Source organism: Mangifera indica, chromosome 16 (assembly GCF_011075055.1).
Source record: "Mangifera indica cultivar Alphonso chromosome 16, CATAS_Mindica_2.1, whole genome shotgun sequence".
In the NCBI taxonomy this organism is placed as follows: Eukaryota; Viridiplantae; Streptophyta; class Magnoliopsida; order Sapindales; family Anacardiaceae; genus Mangifera; species Mangifera indica.
In genome coordinates, this window is record NC_058152.1 from 9,523,698 (window position 1) to 9,542,543 (window position 18,846).

Genomic DNA, 18,846 nt, shown 5'->3' on the forward strand with positions numbered 1-18,846 from the left:
ATGACGGAAACTGAAACGAGGCTTAAGTGTGGCAGACTAATGAGATTTTTTTTTATGGCCAAACGACTATTTCCCACCCAAGGTATGTTGCAAACTAAAGTTTCAACCCTTTAACTTTGATAATGTCAAACACCCACCTATAAACAGTTAAAATTAACAGTAGTAAAGGTAAAATCATCATTTTCCTCTATAATATTAAAAATAAACTAAAATAGAATCCATGTTTCCCCCCCTAAACTTTAAAAACTATTTTTTTCCCTCAGTCTAAGTTTTAAAAAATAGCAGTTTCACCCTAGAGTTTTCTTTTGAGATCTCCGACGACATCTCCAGCTCCATTGCCGACGGCCTCTCTCTCCCAAAACATCTTCTCCTTCCGACGATCTCTTTTCTCTCATTTGAATACCCGATCGACGTTAGAGAAGCAATGAAAGACAAAGTCTTCCCAGTCGTCTTCATCTAAGAAGATGATCGTCTTCCCAAACGATGAAGACGAGATCGATCGATCTGGTCTTTGTCATTTGGAAAGATGATTTCTCTTCCCAAACGACGTCTCTCGGCGTTGGATGGATTGGGGTGGAGTTGAGGGGGGTCGTCGGTGAAAGAGAAACCGTCATGAGGGAGAGACAGTCAGCGATGGCACCAGAGAAAGTGAAAGGGTTTGGAAACTAACCCCTAGGGGGGAAATGCGATCTTTTTAAACTTAGCTTAAGGAAAAATGTTAGTTTTTAAACTTTTAGGGGGGAAAATAAAATTAAATTTTTAAGGGTTAGGGTTCTGTTACATTTAACAGGTCATAGGTGGGCGTTTGGTATTATCAAAGTTAAAGGGTGGAAATTAAAATTGCAGCTAGAGATGGCAATTTGGATCCGATTTTAGGGGCCCCGACCCTCCCCGACCCTAACGGGGAGGGGATTCCCCGATAAAAACGGGGAAAGGGGCGGGGATGGGGATGAAAAAAATCCCCGTAGTCGGGGACTGGTCGGGGACGGGGATACATATATCCCCGCCCCGCCCCTCCCCTCCCCTCCCCGGCCCGGCCCATCCCCTCCCCTCCCTACCCCACCCCTTAAATTTAATATATTAATATAATAATTTCTAAACTATTAAGTTTTAGAAATTTTTACATTATGATTTATTAAAACTATAACTTTAATTTTATTAATTTTTGAATTATCAATTATCAACTTTTATTAATTTTTGAACTATTAATCTAATATATTAAAAAAACCTCAGAATCTCATTATCATAAAATGCAAATACACCAAATTAATTTTATTTCAACTTCAAAACTTAATTAGTCAATCCACCAGATTTTACACAAAAAAAATATATAAACTTGATAAAATCAATTAAAGTGAATGAAAAGTATTAAATTTAATGTTATTATAAAATTACCCTAAATCACATACATAAAGAGCTACTAATGAAGAGATTGATTATTGCATATTGTTAGATTTTATGAAAAATTTATATTTGAACTAAAATAATAATGAATATTTTGTAGTTCTTGTAGCAAATGATATTTTGGAAGAATATGATTTATTTTATTTATTGAAATACATAAAGGAATTAAAATTTATATTTACGGGTATGGGGAGGGGATTTTTCCCCGCGGGGACGAGGCGGGGATGGGGAGTGGATTTTTCCCCACAGGGACGGGGCGGGGATGGAGAGGGGATTTTCCTTCGCGGGGAGGGGATGGGGATTCTTTTTTATCCTCGTAACGGGGACGGGGTGGGGACGGGGATTGATATCCCCTACGAGGACGGGGACGGGGACGGGGATTGATATCCCCTCCCCGCCCCTCCCCATTGCCATCCCTAATTGCAGCATACCTTGGGTGGGAAATAATGGTTTGGCCAAACGTGTTTCCCAACTACTCTTAAGTTTGCAAATGAAAGGCTTTAATCAAAATTCTCGTAGAATCGAGGACGAAGTTTTCCTTCTTTATATGTCAAATTATAAATTAGTAACTGTATCCGATCTCTAAAATATCTCAATTATTTCGGTTCTTCGTTTTGCATTAAATTAAACCAATTGTTCTACCGTTTGTCCAGGCCTCTGTCAATTCCTTTGAGTCATACTCTTGCCAACATATTCCCCAATTGGGATACTTAATGCATTAATTACAGCATTATACCGGTCGATATACACAACGGCTAATATCCATCATTTAGGGGTAGGACTATTTGCATATCCAATCTTATTCGCCCCCGTAGCGTTTTGATGAAATCACATATTCCCACTCTTAAGTTTAAATAACGTCAAGTTTCCACCATTGTTAATTTTTTAATAAAATCAGTTAAGCTTTTTGATAAAATTGTTTAAAAGAAAAAAAATAACACTCAAACTAAATAATATTTTACCTCCAAAATTGCATTAATAAATTGTTTGTCCTACATTATATTAATTTTAATTAAAAAATATTTAATAGTACAAATATATATAGAAATATCAATAATGTATAATTGTATATTTGGAAAAAAAACCTATAATTTTTTAAAATATTAGGGGTGTTATAAAGAATATTTTAAGGGTTTTTTGAAATTTGGAAAAGTTTGAAGGTATTTTTTATATCCGCAATAGTAAAAATGATAATTACATTTTCAAAGAAATAAATAAGATACAACAAATTAGGGGCCTAAACATCACATTACAAACTACTGGTTATTGGAGTTATAGTATATTTTCAAAATACATGAAAGTAAATAAAATAACTTTCAAAATAAGATAGGAAAAATATTCATTTACCTTAGTAAGTTTATAAAAAATATATATATAATAATATTTATCCTCTCATAATACTTCTCACAATTCAATATAGGAAAATGACATTAATACTTTTTAACTGTTAAATTAATGATTAATTTTGACAAATAGATGGAAATTAGTTTTTTCAGAGTTAAGGAATGAAAACCATTTCATAAAATATTGGGTGGGAAATAGACACTTGGCCTTTTTATTTTCATCCTGAAAGTCTATAATATATTGACTTACCTTCACAACTATAAGTAAACAATTGAGTCCAATTAAATTAAGACTTTTCAATCAAAACCCTATAATATCTTGTTATTATACAAAATGTCATCATTAAATACATTATTAAAAAAATATAAAATAAACTCTCTTTTTTTGTAACGAGAAACCTCACTTAAATCAAATTGTCCCTTTGGAGTAGAACCAACAATACCAAATAAGTCAAACCCTTGGTCCATTAATCGATTCTATAATCACTGAGTTTATCTTGAAATATTGTCAAATGAGATTTGAATTCATACCCTGTAATGCATTGAACAATATTTTTTGTCATTCAAATTACTCATTGAGGGCAATAAGAACCATTTTTAGCACCTTTGATTTTTAATATAATTTTTTTCATTTCTAATAATACATAGATAAAGCAATAGGGGTAATACAAACCTTTTATTGATAAGCTTCACCTAAGTGAGGTAAATTACTTGTATCTCATAGTATCGAAAGTAAATATAATAAACTTGAACAACTTTATTAGAATTTAAATCATATAAATATTTATTTAAGTAAAATATTTAGTAGAAATAAGAAATTGTAATTGTAATTGTATAATTATAGTTTTTGATGAAATTTCTCATCATCAATTAAAGTATACAATTTTGAGTCTTGCGTCTACTTCGGTGTAATATAATTGATGACACCTTAATGTCTATCATGTGTAACATAACTAAAATAAAGACAACAGATTAGGAAGAAACATATTTTTTTCAATTTAGTTTAGTCCGGTTAGTTACACCAAAAAGTATGCATCCACAATATAGTTATTAGTTGAAATTATAACGTATCTTAGGGAGTATTTATAGTGATTTGTTAGAAATTTTGAGTACGTGTACTTTTAGGATGCGTTTAGTTAAAGTAATATTTTTATTACTAAAAATAAAATATTATCACAAAGATAGATTACATAGAAGAATATTGGAAATAAATTATTATTATTATATCTGATAAAAATTGAAAAACATAAATAATTATTGTATTTGATTAGAGGTAATAAAAATAATAATAAAATATTATTTTACTTAAATGTCTTTATATGTAATTATTCTAAAAGATTCTTCATGTTACTTGCTTATTAACTAAAAAAAATAAAAATAAGGTTTTTTTTGTACTAAAAAAAATTAATAAATAAAGATATAATTATAACAAAATTAAATTTATCTTGATATTATCTCTCATATTATTTGTCATATCATTATTAATAATAAAAGATTAATGAAATCTTTTATTATTTGATAAACCAAACAAAATAATGTTAATAATAAAATATAAAATATATCTTTTCGCTAATATGGGATGGAAGGACAATTCATGTTGTTGGATGTGTGGCAAACATTGAATATTCTTGATCATTGGTCAAAATAGCTCAAAGAGGTTTTCTCAGAGTAACACTTCTCAAGGAGGCACTGTACGAAAAAAAAAACTTCAAAAGCTTCTATTGTTGTCTACTTGATGTCAAATGGAGATTGCAAAATCTTTGTGATAAAAACATTTTAGTTGGCATAATTATGGCTCCACACATTATCGAGTCATGTCATTCCACTTTCCTACGAAATGTGATTTGATGTGTTTTTTTTCCATCACAGGATGTTTGACAGTGCCTAGGGGTTGTGTTGGACAATTAGGATTAGTCTTTCATATTGCCTCTAATTTAGCTATTAAAAAAAAGGTTAATGACTTTAGTCTCTCACATTTCAAACGTTCTTAAGATTACTAGTGTTTTGAAAATTTTATTTATGTCAATCGATCAGAAGAATATTTTCACCACTTTTATAAGATTATGAGTTATGTAAGAATATTTTCATTAATGTGGTCCATGTGTAATTAACATAAATATAGGTTAATAATAAATTATGGGCTAACATGTTATTAATCAATCTAGAAGGAATTATTTAGCATAGTGTACTTTGATGGGGTGTAATGATGTTTTCCTAATAACTATGTAAGACTAGTCTTCTCTTTGCCCAGATACATATTTTTTTTATTCACCATCAGTTAAATGCCAAAAAAAATTATGAGAGAAAGGGAAAAAAACCAAGTTTGGGTTCTTTAACCATCACTTCAAAATCAAGACAAAATTACTAGTAGAATCCGATATGTCTAAACTTAATTAATTTGTAATAATTGCAAATTTAGGGTTAGTAAAATTCAAAAACAATATTCATAGATCTTTAAAGTTTTACATTGATTTAATGCATATTAAGATTAAGAGAATATTTTGCATCTTTATGTGAGTTTGTATTATGAGTTTCTTGAATTACAGTATTAGACATTACTGTGATAGAGTGTTTCCCCTAATTTTGGTAAAATAAATTTTCATGTGGCATCAGGGCCCCAATTATGAAACTTTCAATTATTCATTAAGTGGATTAATCGATGTTGAATTTGGTAGTGTGGTGTTTGAGTTAAAGTTATCATTGTTTGTGATTTTGGTATCTGGGTTGGCATTTAGATTGATGAAAATTTAGTCTATTTTGTTATTATTGCCCTACACAGTTTATTTAGTTTTAATTGGCTTCAAAGATTAGAAATGAATTGAGTATTTGTTTGGAAATTAAGTTTCTAAACAAGACGATGACTATTGATGAAATCCCAAAACATGTCTAGTCATAAATAAATTTCAGTCATGAGGAAATTTTGTTGATTGTTGATGAGATTACTTACCATGTGCAGATGTGCTAGTTGATAAAATTTTTATAAATAAATGAGCCCTTCAGTACATTTGATTAATTGATTCTCTGAGTTTAAGAACCTTTGTGCTAACGCTTTTATACGTGTTAATTTTATTCATTAATGGCCAAAAGACTTGTTCCACCCAAGGTTTAGTATAAAGCCAAACATCCACAAATTAACTTTGAAAAACCTATATAGTTATCTGTCTATTAAATGTTGTTGTTATTGTCAAGATAAAATAATCATTTAAAAATTTTATTTATTATTGTCAAGATAAAATAATCATTTAAAAATTTTATTTAAACTTATATTTTAGAATTACTCTCAAGTTTTAAAAATTTTCTTTTTACCCCCTAACCTCATAATTTTAAGATTTAAAAACTAACTTTTTTCCCACAAGTATAGGGTTACAAAACTCTCATATTTTTCTTATATACGTCACCCCCCAGATTTCTACAAAACTTCATTTTCACCCCTATTCTCTCTAAGGTTTCCAAATCCTTCTCTTTGACCATCGGCTCTCTCCCTCCTACCTTTTCGCTCCCTTCTTTCTTTAATCGTCTTTGTTAGAGATGAAGACAAAATTGCTTCATTTCTGATGAAGACAAAGACCAATCAGCTTTATAGGAGACCAAGTGATTTTGTCTTCATCTATAATGAAGATAGTCAAAGAGTGACCAAAAAGGTGAGAGGGGGAGAGCCAACGATCAATGAAGACGATTGATCACCGAAAATGAAGATGAAGTTGAATAGGGGTGAAAATGAAGTTTTTTTAGAACTTTAAGGGGTTGTTGTATATTAAAAAAATATGAGAGTTTTGCAATCCTAGACTTAAGGTGAAAAAGTTAGTTTTTAAACCTAAAAATTATGAGGTTAAAAGACAAAAATAAAAATTTCAAAACTTGAGGCTAATTCTAAATATTAGTTTAAATAAAATTTCTAAATAACAATTTTATCTCTAATAATAACAACAAAATTTAATAGATGAGTAGATATTTGGGTTTCCAAAAGTTAGTTAGTGTAAGTTTGGGCCTATACTAAACCTTAGGTGAGAATAAGTCTTTTGACCTTCATTAATTATGAATTAAATACCCATATGTATGTCTAAATGAGCATTCTTTAGTATTTTCAGTATATTTATGTGAATCATCTAATTTGATATTTGAGTACAAGATTATTGCTTGAAATTTGATAATGTTTCATAAATTTGATTTGATTAAACTTGAATTAGGTTTTAATATAAATGATTAATTGTTCGATTTAGATGAATGTAAAATTATTTAAAATAAACACATTTAGATGACATGAACAAATGATGTCTATATTAAATATATTTTGTTAGTTATCAAAGTAGCTAAAATAAAAAGTTTTAATAGATATCAATAATTAATGAGAATAAATTTAATTACTCATGATTATGCAATATTGCAAAAATAACATAAAAACAAAGAATGTTTATACACAAGTGACTAGAGTTCATTGACTATAGAATATTTAAGAGTCGCATAAAAGTTGACTAATTATTTCTAAGATTATGAACATAATTGTGGTTGCTAAATATACTTTGTAAGGTAAGTTTAGTATACCAAAGGTAACAAACATATCTAATTGGAGTATATGACATAACCAATTTAAGTTTCTCAAATAAAACATCAAATATGGGTAAAATTGTTTATTGTCGTAACGCCCAAAGGAGAACAATGATATACATTTAATGTTTAACATTATAAAATAATTTGAATCTATATTATAGGTTTATGTAATTACTCAAAACATTATTGTGTACAAGTTTTATATTAATTATTTTATTTTGTAGTTTCAGTTCCTATTTCAATTCATTCGTAAACTTTATCTGTTGTGAAATTCAACAGGCTAAACTTTAATGAATAGAAGGAACAAATTGGTACAGCTGAAGAGAAATCTTTTCATAAAGCTTGGGAAGATCAAACAAATTGAGTCTTCAATTCATGCAGATGATAGTGTTTAGCAATATTAAGTCGAATATTGTTGACATTAATAATGTTAAGGAACACATAAAGTTGTTAGAAAATGCTTCTCAATCTAAATCTGTTGACAAATCTCATTCTGCAACACTAATGAACACATTTACCAACATGAAGTTTGATGGTTCTTATACAATACAGGAGCATGTGACTGAAATGGCCAATATAGCAGCAAGGCTGAGAGCCATGGGAGTGACTGTAGATGAAAGTTTCCTTGTTCAATTCATTATTAATTCCTTAGCTTCTGAGTATGGTCCATTCCAAATTAATTATAACACAATTAAAAATAAATAAAATGTGATAGAATTGAAAACCATGCTCGCTCAAAAAAAGGCAAGACTTAAAAAACAAGGACTTTATTCAATCAATCTTGTTGGCTCATCATCATGAGTTAAAAGGAAACCAAGAAGAAGTTTGGAAAGGGCAAAACACCACCTAAGATAAATGAATTATTTGCCTCAATCCACAAGAAGGGATGATAGAATGATAAGTGTCATTTTTGTAAAAACTTGGACACTTTCAAAAGGATTGCCTGAAACGTAAGGTATGATTCGACAAAAAAGGTAAGCCTAGTGCTTTAGTATGTTTAGAATTAACTTTATTAGAAGTTCTTTATAGTGCTTGGTAGATTAACTATAATTATACCACTTACATTTCAAATACATTGCAGAAATTTCTTACGACCCAAACCATAAATAACAATAAAAAATTTGTGTTCATGAGGAATAGAGTCAAAGCCCAAGTTGAAACTATAGGGCTTATCTTTAATTTTAAATACTAGACATCATCTAAATTTGTTTCAAACTCTTTATACACCAGAGTTGTCAACAAACTTAGTATCTTTATCTAAACTTGATTTGGAATTATATTGTTTTAAATTTGGGAATAGATGTTTCTTTTTATTTAAACATAATCGTTTTATTGGTTCTGATGTGTTTTGTGATGGATTAGATAAATTGAAACTTGATAATTTGTTTGCTCAAATATTATTGACCCTACATCATAGTATTGGTACAAAATGTGCCTTTGTGGATGAAAGTTATGCTTATTTGTGGCATAAAGTTTGGGTCACATATCAAATGAAAGAATACATAAATTAGTAAAAAATGAAATCCTTCCTGATTTGGATTTTATTAATTATGGTATTGGTGTAGACTGTATTAAAGGTAAACACACTAGTCATACAACTAAAAGTGCAGCCATAAGAAGCATAAAACTCTTTGAAATAATTCATAGTGACATATGTGGACCTTTTGATGTCATATTTTTCGGAAAAGAAAAATACTTTATCACTTTTATAAATGATTTTTCACGTTATGGATATGTCTATTGGCTTCATGAAAATTCTCAATCAGTAAATATCTTAAAGTCATTCATAAATAAGGTTAAAAGGTAACTTGACAGAAAGTGAAAATCATTAGATCTAATAGAAGTGGTGAGTATTATAAAAGATATAATGAATTAGGACAAAACCTCGGTCAATTTACTATGTTCCTTGAAGAATGTGGCATCTGTGCTCAATACACAATGTTTGGTATGCCACAACAAAATAGTATTGTAGAAAGACATAATCATACCTTGATGGATATGGTTAAGAGTATGATAAGTAATTTATCTTTACCTTTATCATTATGGATGTACGCACTAAAGACTATTGTATTTTTATTAAACAAGTTTCCTACTAAGATTGTTTCAAAAACTCCTTTTGAACTGTGGACTGGAAAGAAAACTAGTTTAAGGCACCTGCATATTTGGGGTTCCCAACAGAAATAAAGATTTATGATCCACATAAAAAAAATATATTCAAGAACAACTAGTGGTTTCTTCATTGGTTATCCAAAAAAATCAGAAAGGTATAGATTTTATTATCTAACTATAGTATGAGAATCTAGATTTATCGAAAATAATGAGACTAGTAAGAGTGTGGTACCACGTAAAGTAGAAATCCAAGAAGTTAAGGTTCAATCTTTTACCTACAACTTCTACTCATGTTGTTGTTCATTTGGTAGTAGAACATTCAAGCAACACACAAGAATAACAAATAAACGAACAACCACCACTTCCCAATGAAATTATCATCCATGAATATCAGTATTTGAGCCATAAAAAATAACATTAAGAAGATCACAAAGAATAAGGAGATCAGTCATTTTGAATGAATATGTGATTTATCTACAAGAACATGATTATAATTTAGGAATTGACGAAGATTCAATTTTGTTTTCAAAATCCATGGAAAGTGTCAATTCTAAAAAATGGTTAGAAGCCATGAAAGAAGAAATTCAAAGTCGTTTAATGAAGTATAAGACCTTTTAGTATTACCTAAAGGTTGTAAAAATGTTGGATGTAAATAGGTTTTGAAAACCAAACATGACTCATAAGGTAATTCTGAAAGGAACAAGGCTAGACTTGTTGCCAAAGAGTTTACTCAAAAAGATGACATCAATTACAAAGGAACATTTTCTCTAGTTTTTAAAAAGGATTCATTTAAAATTACCTTGGCAACGGTGGTTTATTATGATTTAGAGTTACACCATATGAATATGCAAACTGTTTTTATCAATGGGAATTTAGAAGAAGAGGCATATATGGAACAATATGAAGGTTTCATAGTTGAAGGAAAAGAATACATGGTGTGTTAACTTTGGAAGTCAATATACGGATTTAACCAAGCTTCGAAACAATGGTACCTCTAGTTTAATAATACCATTACCTTATTCGGTTTTAAACAGAATACTATTGATCGATGTATTTATTAGAAGGTCTAACCCATCCCAACCTGCTAATCTCATAACATTTTAACACTCTTATAGGACTGAGGAGACATATCCTATAAAACTGTTTAAAAAGTACTCTATTACACATATTTAATGCTTATTATAACATCATGTATAGAACTCCGACTTTACCATATTTACACACCAAAAAATAACATTTGATTTCACTTCAAAAACTCATGAGAATAAGTTTTAATTAGGCCTCTGACTTTTCAACATTTACTAGTTTCTCAAAAAGAATCCACATAAACATATGCAACATGAAACGCTTACTGGAGATGTTATGTCGTAACACAACCTTGAGCAAAACACTGCTCAACACGATCTTGGAGATGTCTTGGAAGGAAAAAAATTTATAAAGATGAGCTAAAAAAGGCTTAGTAAGTGGGCAATTTATAAATCCTTTCAAAAATATTGAATACATGTCAATAGAGAAATAATATAATATTTCATAATATATCAACCAGATAAAGATGTTAAATTCTAAAGAAAAATTGAAGCATCCCGACTGTAAGTTATACTCAACCAATACAAGTTAATTATGCCTAAACCACAAACCCCATCATACACATTAACTTGCATGTCCTCATAACATAATTTTCTTATTTAAGTTTAAACATTTAACAAGAGAAAAAAATATATACAACAAAGTAGAAGTATTAACTCCCCTTTTCTCAATTGTGTTAGACAAGAAACTCTTACACAACCATATTGTCATTACTTGAGTAAAATTCAACAATACTAACCTTATCTCATATAGATTTCTCAAATCAATCATTAAAATTCTAAATTTAAATCAATAGCTGATGTAATATGTAATCAATTAATTGATATGGTTTCTATGCATACCAAAATTTTGAATTAATTAACAAAACCGATTTCTATGATATGGTTTTTATACATTTACAAACATATACTTAGGAAATATCATATCATATCAATAAAACTATGTATACCCACTGTTGGTACATAAATGTATACACATTTATATGTGTCATCATATAATTAGGTGATTTTAAATTAAAAATAAAATAGCACTCAATCATATGATAACACGAGGTAAGTGTGTATATATTTGTGTATCCAAAGTAGGTATGTATGGTATTGCTCATATCATATTAAGCAACAGATTTGATATTCATCAACTTATAATTTATTTATTTTTATTTTATACTTTGTTTTATAAATATATTTTTAAACATCTCACCAAACGATCACTTGAACTATCCACCACCCCTAATATTTTCAAGAGAAATCTGTAGTACTTGGTGGGCATCCCCACACAAGTAGAATAAGAGAGAGTTGTTATATCCGACATGTTGTAATCCCACACGAATAGAGCACTCAAATCTGTTATATCTAACATGAAATATTATGCAAGTTAAACACTAAAATCTATCATATCTGACATGAGATATTGCATAGTTCTATGCATACCAAAATTTTGAATTAATTAACAAAACCGATTTCTATGATATGGTTTTTATACATTTACAAACATATACTTAGGAAATATTATATCATATCAATAAAACTATGTATACCCACTGTTGATACATAAATGTATACACATTTATATGTGTCATCATGTAACTAGGTGATTTTAAATTAAAAATAAAATAGCACTCAATCATATGATAACACGGGATAAGTGTGTATATATTTGTGTATCCAAAATAGGTATGCATGGTATTGCTCATATCATATTAAGCAAAAGATTTGATATTTATCAACTTATAATTTATTTATTTTTATTTTATATTTTGTTTTATAAATATATTTTTAAACATCTCACCAAACGATCACTTGAACTATCCACCACTCCTAATATTTTCAAGAGAAATTTGTAGTACTTGGTGGGCATCCCCACACAAGTAGAATAAGAGAGAGTTGTTATATCTGACATGTTGTAATACCACACGAATAGAGCACTCAAATTTGTTATATCTAACATGAAATATTATGCAAGTTAAATACTAAAATCTATCATATCTGGCATGAGATATTGCATAGTTCTATGCATACCAAAATTTTGAATTAATTAACAAAACCGATTTCTATGATATGGTTTTTATACATTTACAAACATATACTTAGGATATATCATATCATATCAATAAAACTATGTATACCCACTGTTGATACATAAATATATACATATTTATATGTGTCATCATGTAACTAGGTGATTTTAAATTAAAAATAAAATAGCACTCAATCATATGATAACACAGGCTAAGTGTGTATATATTTGTGTACCCAAAGTAGGTATACATGATATTGCTCATATCATATTAAGCAAAAGATTTGATATTCATCAACTTATAATTTATTTATTTTTATTTTATATTTTGTTTTATAAATATATTTTTAAACATCTCACCAAACGATCACTTGAACTATCCACCACTCCTAATATTTTCAAGAGAAATCTGTAGTACTTGGTGGGCATCCCCACACAAGTAGAATAAGAGAGAGTTGTTATATCCGACATGTTGTAATCCCACACGAATAGAGCACTCAAATCTGTTATATCTAACATGAAATATTATGCAAGTTAAACACTAAAATCTATCATATCTGGCATAAGATATTGCATAGGCAGAACATTTAAATCTATCATACTTGACATGAGATATTGCTTAGACATAACACTAATCATGTTATGTGCAATAGCGAAAGAATATCTAAATGACGCAATGTCTTAGTGCCATATTCATTACATAATAACTAAATATTAGAATTTTAGAATAATAATCATCGGACAACCACTATAACCACACCATACTAAATTAATTAACATGCAAACCTGCAGTTATCTACAACACTAACTAAGCAATAATCAACAATATACTCGTACTCAACACTTAATTTAGATTTCCTTCTACTCTATGGCTAAACATCGTGTCAAATAATTCATGTTAAGCAATTTCAATCTTACACGAGACTAAATTTAGTAAAATTTCAACCCTAAAACCACACGCGACCTCAATAATTTTAATTAAACTGAATTTGAATGCCTTATCCACTTTTCCTATCAATTTCCTTCTTCTCTTTCTTCTCCTTCTTTATTTTTTTTTACTTCTTTCTCTTTTCTTCTTTTTTCTCTTTTTCTCTCCTTCTCTCTTTTTTTTTTTTCTCATATCTGCTTCTGTTTCTTTCCATAGAAGAAGAAGAAGAAAGCCTAATGGCTTTTATTTAATAAATTAAAGAAAAATTACAATTTAAACCCTATACTTGTACACAATTTTCACATAACCTCACAAGTCTTCACAAAAGAATATTTTGGCTTGACCCTTTCTAACAAAGCACATTTTACCCATTGACCAAAATTTTTGGGTATTTCAAGCTCAGTGGGAGCAAATTTATGTTTTTTATTTTGCATGTTGATGATATTTTGCTAACCACCAATGACCTTGGTATGATGTATGAAACCAAACAATTTCTCTCTAAAACTTTTAAATAAAATATATGGGTGAGACATCCATGCAATAGAATAAAAATATTTTGTGATAGGTTACAAGGATTGTTAGAACTGTCTCAAAAAGAATATATTAACAAAATTCTATGAGATTTCAAATGGATAAATGTTATGTTAGTGTTGCTTTAATTCAAAAAGGGGATAAATTCAGTCTTACGTAATGCCCAAGAAATGAATTAGAATGCACTCAAATGGAATGAATTCCTTATGCATCTATTGTAAGAAGCTTAATGTATGTTTAAACTTGTACCAGACTAGACATCAATTTTGTTGTTGAGATACTGGGCAGGTATCAAAGTAATCAAAGGATAGACCATTGGAAAACTACAAAGAAAGTATTGAGACACTTATAAGGAACGAAAAATTATATGCTTACTTACAAGAGATCTGATGATCTCAAGGTCATAAGTTATTCAGATTCAAATTTTGTTGAATGTGCAGATACAAGAAATTCCACCTTTAAATATTGATTTTTATTAGCAGAAGGAGCGGTTTTGTGGAAAAGTACAAAACAATCTGTTATTGTTGCTTTCACTATGGAGGTTGAGTTTGTGGCATGCTTTAAGGCCACAGTTCAATGATTGTGGTTGTGGAATTTTATTTCAGGGCTTGGGACTCTCGACAATATTACCAAGTCGTTGAAAATTTATTGTGATAATGTCAAAACAGTTTTTGTTTAAAAAGGACAAATATTCCAAAGTTGCTAAATATATGAAATTGAAATATTTTGTTGTTAATGAAGAAATTCACAAACAATGTCAATTAAGCACATTAGCACAAACCTTATGATTGCGGATCCGTTAACTAAAGGATTGCCACTTATAACATTTAATGCACATGTCAAAAGAATAGGCATTATTAATAATGATTTATGATGCATTGTGTTCTTATGTGGTTTACACTATGAGTTCTTGTATCTATTGTTTTTTATTTATATATATGTTTTTTTTTTTTGTTAGTTATGTTATTGTGTATATACATAATTGAATAAACATTTTATGAGAATGTTAACAGAATACGTCTTTAACACAAATATTATCATTTGACCATTACGATATCTTTCATTATAGATTATGTTACGTATAGAACTTATACAGTGATACATAGAAGGAACAATGTCGATTTAATGACATATGACCACTATAATCCTTATGAGTTTTTGTTTAATGTTCATTGATTTAAAAAAAACTTTGGTCCTATTTTGTGAATTATGTTTTATTATTAAACCATAAATTATTTAATGACACTATGGACCAAGCGGGAGAATGTAAGAATATTTTTATTAATGTGGTTCATGTCTAATTAACATAAATATAGGTTTAATAATAAATTATGACTTAAAGTGTTATTAATCAATCTAGAATGATTCATATAGTATAATACACTTTAATGGGGAGTAAATGATGTTTTCCTAATAACTATGTAATTCTGGTTTTTTATGTGCCCAAATGTGTATTTTTTTGTATTCACCATCAATTATACGCAGAAAATGATTACGGGAGAAAATGAGAAAAACCAAGTCTAGGTTCTTTAACAATCACTTCAAAGTCAAGCCGAAATCACCAATATAGTCAAGTATATATAAACTTAATTAATTTGTGATAACTACAAATTCTGTTTTCTTGGGAATAAAATTATGACAAATTTAGGGTTAGTAAAATTCCAGAGCAATGTTTATAGATATTTAAAGTTTTACATTAATTTGATACATATTAAGATTAAAAGAATATTTTGCGTTTTTATGTGAGTCTGTATTATGAGTTTTTTGAATTACAATATTAAACATTATTGTAGTAAATTATTTGCCCTAATTTTGATAAAATAAATTTACAAGTTATTCAACTTAAAGAGTCTTTGTCATTGATGAACTAATTGGTTTTGTTTTTTATGCAAGTAAGAGTTAAGATAGCATAACGCTCTTACATGTATGACAAAAGAGGAAAGTTCAAAATCTCTTTTTGGAAGGGGAAGCAAGGGTGAATGAAAGTCCCTCTGGTTTTCATAACATTTAATAGGAAACATATGTTCTATTTGAAGGGATTACATAGCACTTAAATTAATACCCAACTACAGAGAACCAAAATTAACCAAAATAAAAATGAATCTCTAGACCATTTGGCTCATGGATAATGAAAAATACAAGCTTGATAGAATGAACAAAGAGCGAAACTAAGAAAACTCACTACACGTGGCACCTCCTTTTCTTGATTGGTCAAATTAATCAATTAAATGTTTTCCCCACTCTCTTTGTGAGTTGTATAGGTATTTATACAAAACCATTTCGAATGAAACTCAAACGGAGACAAAAATGTTTCTAGCCAAATTAAAAAAATGACTAATACAAAATTAGTCGACCTTTATACATACACTAATAATAAAATATAATGAACACCCAAATAATATAGATTAAGTGAAAACTGAATTTATATATCTATAACATAATTAACATGCAATCTACTCCTTAATATATGGATTTATTAAATAAAGAAAGTAAAATTCTTTGTAATCCACTCCTTAATTACCTGAGTCAGTTAAAATAATAAATTAATTATGATTTACATTTAAATTTTAAAAATAGTATATAATAATCTAAATACCCTGAATTAATAAATGAGTTAATACATGACTTTATTAAAAAAAAAAAAAAGTAAAATTCTTGGTAAACTTTCCTTAATCACTTGAGAAGCCATGTAATGATCATTTGGGTTTGGGCCAATTTTCATGGGCCTTAACTATTGAGTTAAATTATACTGCTATTTGTATTTATAATAATAATTTTTTATTATTTTTAACTGAAATTATTATAAATTAAAAGTATAAAAATTATTTAATAAAACTTTAAAGACAAAGCGTTGCATAATTTGAGAATTTTTTTGTTTTTTCAACTGTTTTATAAAAAATGTAACAAATTTAAGAGAGAAAAATAACTTTCTCACACTAAAAAATAGAATTTAGTGTCCCATGACAATTTTAAAATATTACCATTTTCAAAAACTTTAAAAAATTCAACAGAAGTTGTAAACAGATAAAAAAATAAATTACTTATGATTAAAAATTGAAATTTAAAAAATAGTATGTAATAAGTTTAAGTACCCTAAATTCAAACATAAAAATTATGATATTAAGTCATGGTTTTAACCATGGTTTTAAAAATTGAATCGAATTAATCGGCTTAACCGGTTGAACTATTGCTAGTCAAACCAGTTTTGGATCCCTTAAAAACCATATTTGCAATCAAATCACATTGAACCAGATTAAACTGTTTAGTTGGATTGGGTATAAATTAATTTTTTCCAACATAAAAAATTAAAAAAATTAAACTAGGTTTGACTTGGCAACATAAAAAAATTAATTTAAAAAATCACTATTAAAAGATCTTATTTATCACATTTAAATATATATATATATATATATATATATATATATATATATATATATATATATATATATATATATATATATATATAGATAGACCATCAAACTATGGTTAATTTTAATATTAAATAAGTCAAATTATATAATTAATGATAAATTATACAAATTTTTTTTTAAATATTATGTTTGAACAATTATATAGTCTAGCCACCGATCAATCGATCTAACCAACGGTGGGATCATATTTCCTCTTCTACCAGTTGATATCTAGTTTAATTCTAAAAACATTGGTTTTAACATTTATTGGAGGGAAAGTCCACTTGAATTTGATGAACAGTTAATTACTTTATACTTTCTTTTCCTTGAATATTTGACTACATAGAAAAATTGCATATAAACAAATATTTATAAGAACATTAAAAAAAATTGCAAATGTATATAAAATAAAACATTAATTATATATATTATTTAGAGCAATATTATATATTCATACTTTTGAGTACACAATTAGATGCATAGATAATATGTTAAGTGTCAGCATAAGATTAGTGATGTTTTATTCTAATTTAAAATTATTCAATCATATGATAATATATTATTTATATATCTAAAAATGTGTCCACATAATATATTGCATTATTTTAAGCCCAATTACAATAGTTATATTTATGAAATTTAGAAAGGCCAAAAGACTTATTTCCGCCCAAAGTATAGTGAAATCTCAAGTTCATATCTTTTAACTTTTAAAAACTCAAACATTCACCTATCACTCAAATTCTGTTAAACTTTTCTGTTAGAGTTAAGGGTAAAATCATTATTTTACTAATAATATTAAAAAATTATAATTTTATCTCATTTCCCTCCCCAAGTTTTAAAAACTAATAACTTCACCCCTACCTAAATATTTCAAATTTTAAAAAATGACTATTCCCCCAATTAAGTTTTTCTCTTCTCCCTTCTCCAACCACTACACTATCATCGACGTCATCCTCTTCCCACCCTCACCATCGGAATCGTTCAAACGGTAATTGTAGGAGGTCATCCAACAAAGAGACAACGAAGAAACGCAAAGACGACATCTCTTCATTGGACGACCTCTCACAACGACTGTCTGAACAATTCTGACAATGAGGGAGGGAGGAGGATGGTGCTGATGATGGTGGGGTGGCCGAAGAGGGGAGAAGAGAAAAATGTAAGTAGGGGGGAGGGGAAGAATAGTCATTTTTTAAAACTTGAAATGTTTAGACAAAGGTAAAATTGTAAGTTTTCAAAACTTAGGAAAAGAAATGAGATAAAATTATAATTTTTTTAATATTATTGGTAAAATGATAGTTTTACCCTTGACTCTAACAGAAAAATTTAACAGATTTTGAGTAATAGGTAAGTGTTTGGGGTTTTTTAAGTTGAAGAATATGAGTTTGAGATTTCACTATCTATTGGGTGGGAATAAATCTATTGACCTTTTAGAAATTACTTTTTAACCAAATAATCAATGAGTAATACTATG